The sequence below is a fragment of the Mirounga leonina genome, unplaced genomic scaffold (genome assembly GCF_011800145.1).
Source record: "Mirounga leonina isolate KUSES-001 unplaced genomic scaffold, KU_Mleo_1.0 Mir_101595, whole genome shotgun sequence".
Taxonomy (NCBI): Eukaryota; Metazoa; Chordata; class Mammalia; order Carnivora; family Phocidae; genus Mirounga; species Mirounga leonina.
Window position 1 is genome coordinate 7,543,970 of NW_023270158.1, and position 16,556 is coordinate 7,560,525.

Genomic DNA, 16,556 nt, shown 5'->3' on the forward strand with positions numbered 1-16,556 from the left:
CCCAGTTGCCTCAGGAACTTATAGATTTTAAAGATTATCTAAATGTGTTTATAGATAAGGTTCAGAAAAATTATATGACTTTCCCAGGATCAGAGAGCAGAACTAAAAGTAAGACATGGGTTTTCTGGTTCCATTTCTGGTGCTATTTTCCCACATTTTGCTGTGAAAGTGTTAGAGAATAATTGAATAGAAGGGTTTGTGTGGAAGATTGAGTTCAAAGGTTTGGACATTTTGGCTTGTGGACTAGGTTGTATTTGAAGTCAGATATGGAATGATCAAAATGTCAGTGTAACCTTGTCACAGAGATAATTATCTAAATTATGGGCCGTTTTCCCAGAGAAACAGATAGAGATCCTGTGTACATACCAATGTGGACATAAAAAACCAGTGTCCAGTTCAAGGGCTCTAAATATTTTTTTTGACCCAGGGGCCCTTTCAGTCTGGCTTCTCAGAATAATGTCTGTTTTTTGTTTTTATTTTTTTAAAGATTTTATTTTTAAGTAATCTCTGCACCCAATGTGGAGCTCGAAATTACAACCCTGAGATCAAGAGTTGCATGTTCCACTGACTGAGCCAACCAGGTGCCCCAGAACAATGTTTCTGAATGCATAAAACATCATACATAGGAAAACAAAGGAAACCAATTACACTGAAAATATGGTTACCAAAGTATAAAAATGTATAAATGTGTGATATAGGTAGTTCTTAATTTAATCTACTAAATACAAGATCTAACAGCAGTCTAATAACTGCCATGATTTTGATGTAGCAATGAGCATGAAAGATATTTTAAGATATCTGCAACAACAGTAATGTGATGTGAAAGTATTTGTGATTTCTATTAGTGTCAAGTCACAGGTCCTGCTAACAGGATTGTGGTTGGATACTTATATTTGCAGTTGAAGGAAACACTTTTGTTAGGGATCACTGAAAATGAAGAGCAGATGTTTTTCTCTCACAGTCACTGATCTGCTAAACCTCAGGTTGAGAACCCCTGGGTTAGTCCCATCTCTTCATTTTAAAGGTGAGGAATCTTTTATCTGAAATATGTACAATGAGTTCAAATAAAATTAATTCAAAGGAAACCATGGGTCATGATCTCAGGGTCCTGGGATGGAGCCTCACGTTGTGTCGGGCTCCCTGCTCAGCAGGGAGTCTGCTTCTCCCTCTCCCTTTGCTTGTGTTCTCTCTTTCTCAAATAAATAAATAAAATCTAAAAAAAAAAAAATTAATTGGGGCACCTGGGTGGCTCAGTCGGTTAAGCGTCTGTCTTTGGCTCGGGTCATGCTCCCCGGGTCCTGGGATTGAGTCCTGTATAGGGCTCCCTGCTCAGTGGACACCCTGCTTTTCCCTCTCCCTCTGCCTGCCGCTCCCCCTGCTTGTGCTCTCTCTCTCTCTCTCTGTCAAATAAATAAATAAATCTTTTTAAAAAAATTTAAAAAAAAAGAAAGCCATTGGTAGAGTCTATGCAGTTGGCCTCTCTCAACTCAGCATACCTCCTTTAAGGAACTTGGGTTAAAACAAACACTTGGAAAAGGGAAGTTGCCCTTAAACCATTTCAGCTTTTTTAAAAATTGAAGTATATTAACATATAATGTTGCATTACTTTCATGTGTACAGCATAATGACTCAACAATTCTATACATGGCTCAGTGCTCGCTACAGTAAGTGTGGTCACCATCTGTCACCAAATAACATTATTACAATACTATTGACTATATTCCCCATGCTGTACTTTAAATTTCCATGACTTATTTATTTTATAACTGGAAGTTTGTACCTCTTAATCCCCTTTATCTATTTCACCATTCCCTCTCCCCCTCTCCCCTCTGGCAACCACCAGTTTGTTCTCTGTATTTAAGCATCTATTTTTTGTTTGTTCATTTCGTTCTTTCTTTTTTTAAAGATTTTATGTATTTATTTGAGAGAGAGAGATAGCACAAGCAGGGAGAGAGGCAGAAGGAGAGGGAGAAGCAGGCTCAGCTGGGCAAGGAGCCCAATGCAGGGCTCAATCCCAGGACCCTGGGATCATGACCTGAGCCGAAGGCAGACGCTTAACCAACTGAGCCACCCAGGTGCCCCATGTTTCTTTCTTTCTTTGTTCACTGGTTTTGTTTTTAGATTCCACATGTAAGCTAAATCATACGGTATTTGTCTTTCTCTGTCTGACTTACTTCATTTAGCATAATAACCTTGAGGTCCATCCATGTTGCCACAAAAACCATTTCTGCTTCCTGTGCCCTGTTTCTGGTCCCTAAGGCCTGCTTGGCACAAAGGACCCTGGGGAGGGGAGATAAAAGAACTAAACTCAACTTAGTATCTCAATGAATTATGCTGCCACCATACTAAGATCAATAAGAAAGATGACACAATTAATTATTTAATTTTTTAATAAATGCCAACAATTGGATAAGTGATATACACAAATATCAAATCATTATGTTGTACACCTACAACTAATATTATGTCATATGTCAATTATGTCTCAATATAAAAAAAGAAATAATGTGACTATAGGTTTGGGATGTAAATTCCCCTGAACTGTATTTTGTTTTAATTAGATTCCATTCTGGGTTATTTTTGTGCTCCTATTCTGGTTATTTTTAATTTGACTTTTTAAAAATACATTTTCAGGGCACCTGGGTGGCTCAGTTGGTTAAGTGTCTGCCTTTGGCTCTGGTCATGATCTTGGGGTCCTGGGATAGAACCATGCTTCGGCCTCCCTGCTCAGCGGGGAGTCTGCTTCTTCTGCTCCTCCCCCACTTGTTCTCTCTCTCTCTGTCTCTCTCTCTTTCTCTCAGGCGTGCGCGCGTGCACGCACGTATGAGCGCGCTCTCTCTCTCTCAAATAAATAAAATATTTAAAAATAAATAAAATAAAAATACACTTTGTAAGGTATGGAGTAAGGCTGTAAAACATTTTTAAACCAAATAATTGACTAAATGTGGCAGAACAACTTATTGAATTCACGTCTCTACCATTGATTTATGATATCTCCTTTATCATGTATTAGATTATTAAATGTACTAGTATCTACTTCTTGAGTACATAATTCTTTTATTCTTGTGCCACTCCACTCTTGTGCTATACATAGACCCATCTAATTACATCTCTGAAATTTTGGACATTTGAACAATAATAATAACAATAAAATAATAATAATATTTAAAAAGAAGTGTTCAAAAATGCCCTGTTAGAGAACAGAATGCCTAACCTTAAACTGAACTGTTGTCATCCAGAGATCCTGAGCAGCTGTATCTTTCAAACCTTTTTGAGTACCACCAACAGTAAGAAATATATTTTTATTTTTTTGAAGATTTTATTTATTTATTTGACAGAGAGAGACACAGCGAGAGAGGGAACACAAGCAGAGGGGAGTGGGAGAGGGAAAGCAGGCCTCCCGCGGAGCAGGGAGCCAGATGCGGGGCTGGATCCCAGGACCCTGATCGTGACGGGAGCCGAAGGCAGACGCTTAACGACTGAGCCACCCAGGCGCTCCAGTAAGAAATATATTTTTGCCTTGGAACTTATCACACACATATTTATTTACTTGTGGTTTTTCTGTTCAGTCATTTTAATGTGGATTCATATATTCTTACATTATTCAATAAAATATAACCCTTAATGTTATTTATGTTTATGCTCAAATTGTTCCAGGGTTTTCAACCTGGCTTCTGTGACCTTTTACCATGTCCCCACCATTTCTTGAGCACTCCCTTCCTTTTTAGCGCAAGATGATCCAGGCTTATCCTGTCCTAAAGTCAGCCATTTCTCTAAGGATCCCTGGTTCCTTTTAGTGGAGAATGTTATTTAGAAACCAAGATCTGAGTCCTGGGTATACTTATCATTACTGTGGTTTCATTACTTCTAGACCCTCTCAGCAGACAGAGCTGGGAAATAGACGTATAGATGTATATATACATATGTGTGTATATATACACGCACACACATGTGTATTGAATACATACATAACACTCACACATATCTGTACCATTTCTGTATCTAGCTGTCTCTACATATTAAAACCTATACCTTGGTTCCAATCCAACACAGCAGTGTTCAATCTATTCCTCCCCCTTTCCATAATTGTAACTACCTTCTCCAGCAATGAAAATCTGGATCCCACCATTCACAATATATTGATTTACTCGATTAATCCTAGAATGCATAGAAAGTAGTTTCAGAATTGTGATCTCATGCCTATGCTAAAAAAGCTTTCTTAATTTATCTTGAGAGCATGTAGTCCAAATTCTGGATATCAAAATTACTTGGACTAATGCCCCCTTCCCTGATGTGACTGTGTTATGCATTTGAAAAATGCTTCTGTTCGTTTGTATTCAACTTGAAGATCCCCTAAATTGTTATCTTAAGCCACTAAATTCTGAAGTGGTTTATGTCACAACAATGGATAACCAGACACCATGGCGTCACACCATGAGGCACGTGATGTCAGTTTGTCCTGTTATCAGTGTTGAAAAGTTGGACCATTTGGTTAAGGTCTCATCTCCCAGATCACTCCATTATAATTAATAAGTTATCTGTGGGGTGTCTCATCCTGCTCCATGAACATAAGACCACCATAACTACGATCAAGGGACCCTACTTCAGAGTTACATTTTTCTCTGTGGAAATAGCTGCCTTGATGCCACAGGAATACAGAGAGAAAGCGAGCACCTATTGGCTGATTACCCAGCAGGTGGACTCCACAGCTTGCAGAGAAGGTGGAAGTCCAGCTGTGATGAAAACACTTGATTCTATTTGTAGTTCAACAGAGTCTGTGCTTGAAACAGAATGCTACAAACTCTGTGTAGGTTTGCCAACTTGTGATTCTGATCCCAAATCACAAGATCTGGAGAAAGAAAAGCAGCAAAGAGCTGTCCTTTTATTTTAGGCTTTTCATAAGGAGTTCGGATCGGATGCCCACTGAGAAAGAAGTCTATTAAGGACACTACTTCTCACTTTCAGAGTGATGCAGTTGTTTCCTAGATAGGATGAAGGTCCCACTTTATAAAGCTAGTCTGGTCTATGTTGCCTTCTTGGTTATGTCTTTTGATTTCTGCTTTTAAGTATATTGTCTGATCATGGTACTTTTATATTCCAAACTTAACAAATGTCCATGGCTTTATCCCTCGTGCCTAGGTTGGCACATAGTAGGGGCTGTGTGCATGCATGCATAAATGAATACATGGGGATTCTCATTCGTCCACTCATTCCTCACAGATTATAGCCTGCCCACTCTCCTGTTATATGCCAGAAATTATCCTAGGCATTGAACCACAGAAGTTAATAAAACAGAGCCCCTGCTTCAAGGGCTCACAGACTAGAGGACAAGAGAGGAACATCAACAGTGAATTATAAAATTTGGGAGGGGGCAGGCACTGAAAGAAATATGCACTGAGTTTGTTGTTGTATTTATAAGGCATTGTCAGTCAATTTATTCATAATTTAGACACATTGAAGTATTGTTCACAGGGAAGTGCAAAAAACCCACAGCGTCTCAGTAAGCAGTGCAAAGAACCTATCGCAGTTATAGAAATGGGTGGAAGACCACACAGTCTTGTATACATATTTATCAAAGTCATCACCATCATCATCATTTTTTAAAAGTATCAGTTGAATTAGCTGACAAGTACCTGGGATAACCAGAGTTGCTCAACTGTTTCAGAATATTGCCCTGAGTTTTATAGCAACAGAGAAGAGGGCGGTAAGAAAAGCCCTCCTGCACTTAACCTGAGGTAAAATTATAAAATACTTTCATGAGATTTTTCTTAGTATAAATTATACTTTTAAAAATGAAGATAGGGGGCGCCTGGGTGGCTCAGTCGTTGAGCATCTGCCTTCCGCTCAGGTCATGGTCCCAGGGTCCTGGGATCGAGCCCCGCATCCGGCTCCCTGCTCTGCAGGAGGCCTGCTTCTCCCTCTCCCACTCCCCTGCTTGTGTCCCCTCTCTGGCTGTGTCTCTCTCTGTCAAATGGATAAATAAAATCTTTAAAAATAAATTTAAAAATAAATAAAAATGAAGATAGTTGGGGAGAAAAATGAAGACAATCAGGGTGCCTGGCTGACTCAGTCCGTAGAGCACGCAACTCTTGATCTCGGGGTCATGAGTTCAGGACCCACATTGGGCCCAGAGTTTACTTAAAAAAAAAATTAAAGGGTACCTGGGTGGCTCAGTCGTTTAGCATCTGCCTTCAACTCAGGCCATTATCCCAGGGTCCTGGGATTGAGTCTTGCATTGGACTCCCTGCTCCAGGGGAGCCTGCTTCTCCCTCTGTCTCCTTCTCTCTCTCTCATGAATAAATAAAATCTTAAAAAAAAAATTTTTTTAACTTTTAAAAATATTAAAAATGAAAAGTCAGAAAAGGGAAAATATTTAAAAATTATGCATAAGTGACCCATAGGTAATAATAAACACCTTTATTTCTTTATTTTTCTAGAACATATATACTTTAAAATAAACAAAAATAGAACTAATCTGTATATTCTCTTTTGTGACCTGCTCTTTCTCACTTAACAATACTCTGTGAATATTTTTCCACATCCACAAATATTCTCCTGTGATCTCAAAGTTAAGGGCAGTACTATTTGGAAAGAGAGAATGTTGGAATATAATTGCTGACTAAGCTACAGAGTTAGATGCAAATGCAACTGTTAGTGTTGTCATTTTTACCAGGCAGAAATCATTTGCAGTTCTACCAGACAGAAGAAATCATGCACAATCTTATCAATCTTTTCTTTTTTCTTTTTTTTTTTTTTAAAGATTTTATTTATTTATTTGAGAGAGAGAGAGAAACAGAGACAGCACAAGCAGGGGGAGCAGCAGAGGGAGAGGGAGAAGCAGGGTCCCCGCTGAGCAGGAAGCCCAACTCAGGGCTCGATCCCAGGACCCTGGGATTATGACCTGAGCCGAAGGCAGACGCTTAACCGACTGAGCCACCCAGGCGCCCTATCTTATCAATCTTTTCTACAAGTTAACATGTATATATGTAACTTCAGGGAGTCTGGGCCTCAATCAATAGTAATCATTAAGTTAAAGTTACATTTCTCTAGATGTACACTATCCAGTATGGTAGCCACTGGCCATATGTGGCTACTGAGCACTTGAAAGGCTAGTGTGACTGAGAATCTGAAGTTTTTTGGTTTTTGTTTTTTGGGGTTTTTTTTATATCATGCATGTGCCTCTCACCATAAATGATTTATTTATTTTTATTCAAATATAATTAACATACAGTGTTTTATTAGTTATAGGTGTACAATATGATTCGACAATTCTATACATTTCTCAGTGCTCATCATGGTAAGTGTACTCTTAATCCCCTTTATCTATTTCATCCATACCTCTCCTCTGGCAACCACCACCTTTCCTCTGGCAACCACCAGTTTGTTCTCTGTAGTTAACAGTCTGGGGTTTTGTTTGTTGGTTGGTTTGGTTTTGGTTTTGGTTTCTCTCTTTTTTTCTTTGTTCATTTGTTTTGTTTCTTAAATTCCACATATGAGTGAAATTACATGTTGTCTTTCTCTGACTGACTTACTTCACTTAGAATTATACCCTCTAGATCCATGGTGTTACACATGGCAAGATTTCATTCTTTTTTTTTTCAAGATTTTATTTACGCATTTGACAGAGAAAGAGAGAGCACAAGCAGGGGGAGAGGCAGGCAGAGGGAGAGGGAAAAGCAAACTCCCCACTGAGCAGGGAGCCTGATGCGGGGCTCAATCCCAGGACCCTGGGATCATGACCTGAGCCAAAAGCAGATGCTTAACCAACTGAGCCACCCAGGTGTCCCTTCTTAGCTTTTCTTACAGTGTGTTCAGGAAGTTTTTTAAATTTTATCTTAAAACTGAAACGGTGTAAAACATTTTTCCATTAAACTTAACTGTATTGTTTAAGTAGGACTATATTTCACTTTAACTGTTGCAACTCACAGATATTGCTGCACTGTAGGCCTGCACTGAGTACATGAGTCATCTCCAGTATTACACATAAACACATTACCACTCTAGTTAGTATCAAAGATTGATTCAATTCAATAATTCAGTAAATTTCTATGCACTAATTTAACACTGAAATGTGTTTACTTGAACCTTTTGTACAGATTGTACCATTTACAGGCATACCTATATGAATCATATTTTATAACTAAACTGAATTTTTTTTTTTTTAAGAGAGGGAGAGAGAGAGGGGAGGGGAGGGGCAGAGGAAGAGGGAGAGGGAGAATCTTAAACAGGCTCCACGCTGACAAGGAGCTCAATCTCACAACCCCAAGATCATGACCTGAGCTGAAATCAAGAGTTGGACACTTAACCGACTGAGCCCCCCAGGTGTCTCTAAACTGAAATACTTCTTATGCTTTAAATTATAATAGAATTCAACTATTTTTAAAATAAGAAATAAGTATGGACTAATTTTTAAGTTTAAAATGAGGCAGAATTGAGTGGAGATACAGATACTAGTATTGTGCCAGAAGAAGGAAAAAACAGAGATTAGAAGTATGTTGTGTCATATAATTTGCTGCAGCCAACCAAAACAGAAAAGCTGTTTGTTGTGTAAAAATTGAGTAAAGATAATAAAGTGGACAATTAATAAGGGACATTTTTGGCAGATACAGAGTGAATTTGATGAGAATAGTCAAGAAAAAAAATCGATAAAATTAGTTGCCTGCATTCAAAATTGAATGTGCAACAAAAATTGTTTCAAAAATGATAACAGGTTCTGAACTTGCAACTTTGGCTGCTTGATAATGGCTTGGATTTCTGCACACAAAAGAAAACCAGTTTCAGATTGCTCAGTTCCCTGAAACAAACTATGAAACCGTCATGGATACAGTTGTTAAAACTGTTCAGCAGATACGTGCAAATGCTGTGACTCATCACCAGTGGTTATGGAACCATTGAAAGAAGTAGACAATGATTTTAATGATCTTGTGTTTGTTGCCAGTGCTCTTTGGTTGAGCCACAAAAAGTTTTACCAAGTTTTACTGTGCTGTTGACTGCAATTCAAGATTTTCTTGAAACAAAAAGAATGCTTGCTAAATATTAATTAATTTTAAAAATGGCATTGTGATTTACATGTTTTCTCATGGATAAGTTTGAAGCTCCAAGGAAGAGAAAGCTTATTTGTGATTTAACTAGAGAGGTATAAGAATTTATGTTAAAATTGACACTTTTCATGATTCAAATCAATAATAATAATATTATACCTTTTTCTAACATGAATCAACATGGGGAAGATTTTAATTGTAATAGACAATGTTATGTACATTGGTTGTAAAAACTAAGAAAAAAATTGAAGAATCCTTTGTTTATATTGATAAATTTAGCATTGCTTTTCTTTTTTTTTTTTTTTAAAGATTTTATTTATTTATTTGAGACAGAGAGAATGAGAGAGACAGAGAGCACATGAGATAGGGGAAGGGTCAGAGGGAGAAGCAGGCTCCCTGCTGAGCAGGGAGCCCGATGCGGGACTCGATCCCGGGACTCCGGGATCATGACCTCAGCCGAAGGCAGTCGCTTAACCAACTGAGCCATCCAGGCGCCCTAGCATTGCTTTTCAAATACCCCTTTGAAACTAATACTGAGTTGACACAAATTAATGAATTTACATTGCTTGGACAGACGTAGTTTTTTTTTTTTAATAGATTTTCATTTATTTGAGAGAGAGAATGAGAGAGAGCATGAGAAGGGGGAGGGTTAGAGGGAGAAGCAGACTCCCTGCCGAGCAGGGAAGCCGATGCGGGACTCGATCCTGGGACTCGATCCTGGGACTCGATCCTGGGACTCCAGGATCATGACCTGAGCTGAATGCAGTTGCTTAACCAACTGAGCCACCCAGGCGCCCCAGACAGACATAGTTTTGAAACTGACATCCCTTTTACTTCAAAGTCAAATCACTTCTTCCAAAAAATCAACTAGTTTTGTAAATGTGGATGTAAATATTAAAGGAAAATGATTTTTGGTACTCAATTTAGTTACTGGAAAATTTTTAGATATCTTAAAACAAGTTCTTTTATGAACTTTTTTCAGCTGTAAATTTTATGAAATCTAAGTGTAAATTAAATACTTCTCTTGCAAACATAGCATGCAAAGATGTGCTGTAAGAGTAAAATACATACTGAATTTCAGAAACTTAAGGTAAAAAAGAGAATCTAAAATATCTCATTAAGGAGCACCTGGGTGGCTCAGTTGTTAGGCGTCTACCTTCAGCTCAGGTCATGATCCCAGGGTCCTGGGATCGAGCCCCGTATCGGGCTCCCAGCTCCGTGGGGAGCCTGCTTCTCCCTCTCCCACTCCCCCTGCTTGTGTTCCCTCTTTCGCTGTCTCTCTCTCTGTCAAATAAATAAATAAAATCTTTTAAAAAATAAAATAAAATAAAATATCTCATTAACAATTTTGTTGGGGAGCCTGGCTGGCCCAGTCAGTAGAGCACGCGACTCTTAGTCTTGAGGTTGTAAGTTCAAGCCCCACATTGGGTGCAGAGATTACTTAAAAAAAATTTTTTTTAATTAAAAACAATAATTTTGTTACACACTGAAAGGATAATATTTTGAATATATTGGGTAAAATAATATGCACTAGTAGCATCAATTTCTCCAGTTTCTTTTTATTTCCTTTTTTAATGTGGCTACTGGAACATTTAAAATTGCCTATGTGGCTCCACTGGACAGTACTGCTCTGCATCAGGTAACACAGGTCTAGTATGGCATTGAAAGAGCATGGACTAATCTTTTTATTATTTGATAAGTAATCTTATTATCAAATTTTGGATAATGTTTCTTTACATTACTGGCTCCTGAAAGACCATGCAGTAGCTGACACAAAGGCTAAGACCAGATTGTGGTGTATCTTTAAATTATAGGTGGCACTTTATCTTTATTCTGTAGGCATTTAGCAGCCATCAAAGGGTTTTAGCAAGAGGGTTATTGTATCATTAGATTTGTATTCTGGAAAGATAACAGTTGAAGCCAGTGGGGCATGAATTGCAGGGATCCACTTATTACTGTGCAAGATAGTAGGAATAAAGTCCTAAATTTAGGTAATGGGAGATAGGGGATGGGGGAAATGATGAGACAGATTTAAGAAAGATTTGATTGGGGGGAGCGCCTGGGTGGCTCAGTTGGTTAAGCGTCCAGCTCTTGGTGTCTGCTCAGGTCATGATCTTAGGGCCCTGGGATCAAGTTCTGCTTTGGCCTCGACACTCAGCACGGAGTCTGCTTGAGGATTTTCTCCCTCTTCCTCTGCCCCTCCCCCTTTGCACTCTCTCTCTTTCTCTCTCTCTCTCTAAAATAAATAAATAAATCTTAAAAAAAAAAAAAGATTTGATGTTTGGTAGAGTGGGAAGGGAAGGGAAAGACTCAAGAATGAGTCCAAAGTTTCTGATGTGGTCAGCTCAGTGATGGTGGTACAGTCTGTTTTTATTCTCCATTTACTAACATGTAAATATCCTAGGTTTGGGATTACATGAGAATGATCATGTTGGGGAGGAAGGTAAAGTGTTCAGTTTGGTCATTTGACTTTGACTCTGTAGGAGTAAATATAACCAGAGACAGGTGCAAAGCTCAGGGGAAGAGGGGGGAGCCAGGGACAGAGATATGGGAATCTTCTGCATATAGGTGGCTAGAATTGTAGGAATAGATGAGATCACCTGGACAAAGAAGTTCTCCACCTTTGCTGCACCGTACAGTCCCTTGGAGGGATTGAAAAACCCCAATGCCCAGGCCATACCACTGACCAATCAAATCAGGGACGAGGACTCAGGAATGACCCTTTTTTTAAAGCTTCCCAGGTGATTCTAATATGCAGCCAGGTTTGAGAACCATTGGTACATGATAAGAAGAGCAGACAAGGCAAGGATGGAATCCTGCAGAAGCTCAGCACTGAGAGAGAAGACAGAGGAACCTATGAAGAAGTTAGTGAAAGAGCTGTCAAGTCAGAGAAGTAGCAGGAGTCCGAAGACAGTGATGTCATAGCAGCCACAGGAAAAAGAGGTTTCAAAGACACAAAATAGCAAAGAAAAGACCAAATGACAAAAGAACCAAAAAAAAGCCAAGATTGCCAAATGTGGTGAGAGCCCAGCGTCGGGGGTAAAGGAACACACACACACGCACACATGCACACACACGCACACCTACACATGTGTGTGTGTGTGTACCAGTCAGCACCATTGTGAGGTTTGCCTCGTTATCCTGAGCAACAAGTGGAAAGGACAGGAGGAGGCCCGAAGCTGGATTGATCCAGGGCTGGGAGTGCACAGGGACAAAGAACTAGGGCTTGAGGGGTTGGGGATGTGAGGACCAACCATAGGGAGGGAATGGAGACGAGGTGAGTGAGAGAGGGAGCAGGAATAGTGTGGGGTCCAGGGACTGAAGGTCCTGGTGTGATCAAAGATCGGGGACAGCACACATATCTGAGTGGCCCTTGGCCTGTTCCTGGAGCTGCCTGCCTCCTCCTTCACCCCGCCCCAGGGACCCAGAATTACTGGAGCTCAGGTGATCAAGGAACTGACAACAGGGCCTTGGCCGAAATCTTCCACCCAGAAGCCCCTGAGCCACCCAGGCGCCCCTCAACCCTGCTCTTTAAAAGGCAGGCTGTTTCCCTTAAGTCAAGCTTGCCTGTTACCAAGAGATTCAAGCATGTCTTAGACACTGCTATGTCATCTACACTTCAGGAGCCTTAGGGGTTCTTTTCCTTCTTTGTAACATTCTTATGTTTTCTATACAGTCACTGTTTGGGGTAACTCTATTTTTTTAAGATTTATTTATTTACTTTATTTACTTTAGAGAGAGGGTTGGGGGGGGCAGAGGAAGAGGAAGAGAACCTTCAAGCTGACTCCCCACTGAACAGGCAGCCCAACTCCGGCTCGATCCCAAGACCCTGAGATCATGACCTGAGCTGAAACCAAGAGCCAGGGCTTAACTGACTGAGACATCCAGGCACCCGTTTGGAAACCTTATTTTGATGATTATTTTATTTTATTTTAAAGACTTTTATTTGAGAGAGAGAGAGAGAGCTCGCATGTGCACAAGTATGGGGGAGGGGCAGCCACTCCTTTGCTTCTCCTTCTCCTCTCTCCCTACATGCAAATATGCATATACGTATTTACACATGCATCTATAATTTTTTCCAAACCATGAGTTAATTGGAGACATCATGCCCCTTTACCCAAAATGCCTCAAGGTGTAATTCCTAAGAACAAGGGCATTCGGTTATGCAACCACAGTACACTGATCAAAGTCAGGAAATTTAACATTGCTACAGAGCGATTGTTCAATCCGCAGTCCCTGTCCCACTTTGTCATTTGTCCCAATAATATTTCCTATGGCTATTTTCCTTTCCTGGTCCAGGATCCAATCCAGAATCACACGTTGTGATTTAATTGTCATATCTTCTTAGTTTCTTTTCATCTGGAACAGTTCCTCCACTTTTCATTGTATTTTTTGACCTTGGCATTTTTTGAAGAACATGGGCCATTCATTTTGTGGAAGGCCCCTTAGTTTGAGTTGGTCTGATGGTTCTTCATGATTAGATTCAGGTTGTGCAGTTGTGGCAAGAAGACCACAGAAGGGACGTCGGGTCCTTCTCAGTGTCTCACAGTGGGAGGCACATGAGGTCAGTTTGGCCCAATTGCCGATCTTACTTTTGCTTTGTAACAGCAATGGAATGTTCTTTTAGCTGTATTTTTCCCATTTGGCAGACATCTTGCATGCAATACAATTTTCTTTTTTGCACAAGCATGATAATGCGAAGTTTCTGAACTATTTTTAATTAATTGCAAATAACCAAAATGCAATAAACTGGCGTTTTTTAAGGAAGCATGTTTAAAATAACATGTTAATTTTTACTTGTGGAGTTTTAATGTCAACTGGTATACACAGATTGAAACAAAATCTATTTCGGACAAAAATGAGAAAACTACGTATTTGTAAATAATTTTGAAAATGTGCCAGTTAAGATTAAGAAAAAAAAACTTCCTGGGGCGCCTGGGTGGCTCAGTTGTTAGGCGTCTGCCTTCGGCTCGGGTCATGATCCCTGGGTCCTGGGATCAAGCCCCACATCGGGCTCCCTGCTTGGCGAGGAGTCTGCTTCTCCCCCTCCTACTCCCCCTACTTGTGTTCCCTCTCTCACTGTGTCTCTCTCTGTCAAATAAATAAATAACATCTTTAAAAAAAAAAAACTTCCTGACACAATGAACTTATTTTTTAAATAGTAATGTTAGTATATCCTTAAAGTGCAAGACTTCTGTGAGTAACATGTTGATGTGCCAGGCAATATAGTATGAAACCAAAAGAAACTTATGGCTTAGTGGTGAGGAGTGAAGTATCATTTGCAGTGTGGATCTTAACAGTAATTGCTGCATAAGGATTTAGGTAGATTCTCAGAGCCTGACAGAGGGGAGTCATGGGACTGCTTGTGCCAAAGGGAAGAAGCTGAATGCGGAGCCAAAGAAGATTTTAAAAATAAGAGCTGTGTCAACATGCATAAATTCACTTGCTTTGAAGAAGCTGCAGTGGGATCCAGGAACAGGAAAAAGAATATTTATTGTTTCGCCATTGCATGCCAAAATGTAATCTCTCTTTTTCTTCTACCCTTTCCTTAAAACAACAATTGTCTGCATGTAAAATGAGTATATTTTAAATGAACCATTCAGTGCTTTTATGTGCTCTCATTTTTAGTACTGAGGGCAACATGATAGATGAGAAATTCTCCTGACTTTGGACTCAAACTGACCCACATTCCAAACCTCGCTCTGCCACAGATTGACATGTGGCCTTGAGCAGTTCCCTTGGCCTCAGTGTCTATGTCTTTAAAGATTTTATTTTTAAGTAATCTCTATACCCAATGTGGGGCTCAGAACTTACAACCCCCGAGATCAAGAGTTGCATGCTCTACCGACTGAGCCAGCCAGGTGCCCCACTATGTCTTTAAACAGGGAATAAATTTTGCTGGATTGGAAGGATTAGAAATGACATACTTTACGAATACTGTGACCCATAGTGAACAACATTCAATAATAGAAGTTGGACATAAGAGCAATATAGTTTTTGTTTATTTTTTTAAAAGACCATTTTTAATTTAATTTTATTTTTTCTTAAAGATTTATTTATTTATTTGACACAGAGAGAAACAGCCCAAGCAGGGGGAGCGGCAGACAGAGGGAGAGGGAGAAACAGGCTCCAAGCCGAGCAGGGAGCCCGATGCGGGGCTTGATCCCAGGACCCTGGGATCATGACCTGAGCCGAAGGCAGACGCTTAACTGACTGAGCCACCCAGGCGTCCCAAGTGCGTTATAGTTTAAAGAAAAGAGCCCTGGCCTGCAAACTAGGGCACCAGGATCCTGGTCCTTGAGCCTTCATTTCACTAACAAGCACCTGACCTTGGGCTGGTCACTCAGACTTTCTGGATTTTAGTCCCAATAAGGAAGGAGTGTTGGTTGGAGAGACACAGGTCAAGTACGAGGGGCACTAGCCTGCTGCCACTAATGCAAGGTGGAAAGTTCTTCATTGGAGAGCTGACTGCTGTGCTGTGGGAACCCAGCTTAGCAAATGAGCAGGCTGTGGTTGGCACTCGATCTGGGCCACGAATGCTCATGGGTGGGCTTCTCCACTGGACAAAGGAGGTGTTTCAGGTGAGGACAAAGACCCAAAGATCCAGTAGGTGAAAGGGCAAGGCCCAGGGGCACCTGGGTGGTTCAGTCGGTGAAGCATCCAACTCTAGATCTCAGCTCAGGTCTTGATTGCAGGGTCGTGAGTTCAAGTGCCGCCCTGGGCTCATGCTGAGCGTGGAGCCTACTTCAAAAAAGGTGGGGGCAGGGCGGGAAGGGGCTACCATGCTACAAAATGGCAGCTTCACTCCAATCCCACTGCAACTGGCTTCTGGGACTACCTCTGGCTGTTGAATTATATCAAATACATTTTAAGACAAGTGGCCCCTCTGCGGGCTTTGGAAATCTTTTAGCTCTGCTGCAGGGAAATGGCAGCTGAAATGGGAGTGCTCTGTACATGCCCAGGCACTCACCATTTGGACCGGGCCAAAGGAAACTACCAGTTAAACATCAATCGTAACTCATTAGTAATTAGTAACTAATCCTTATGGGGGGCTTTTTACACACTAGGCACTGTTCTAAGTGCTGTACTTCTATGAATTCACTTAATTCTCAGGCATAATTGTGTAAAAGAGGTGCTGTTATGGTACGCCCTTCACAGAAAGATGAGAGCATTTGTCAAAGATCACCTGCAAGCTAATGGAAGAATCAAGGTTAGGATCCAGGCTGGCTGACAAAGGCCCTGACCCTAACTATTCTCTGAACTGTTTCTCTAGAGACTTTAGGCAGTAAGGAGTCATTCTTACAGAAAAAATATATATTTAAGTAGCATTAATAGTTGAAAATTTAGTCACATCTTCAAGTACAGCTGTAGGAGGTGCTGTATTCAGCCAAGAAGCCAGGCATTACTTTTTGGACCCAAAAACACTCTATTATTTTCTTTATTAACACTTTTGATTATGTCATTATTTGGGCATAGGCACTTAAGCAACACATTGCAATAATTAAGTCTCCCCTC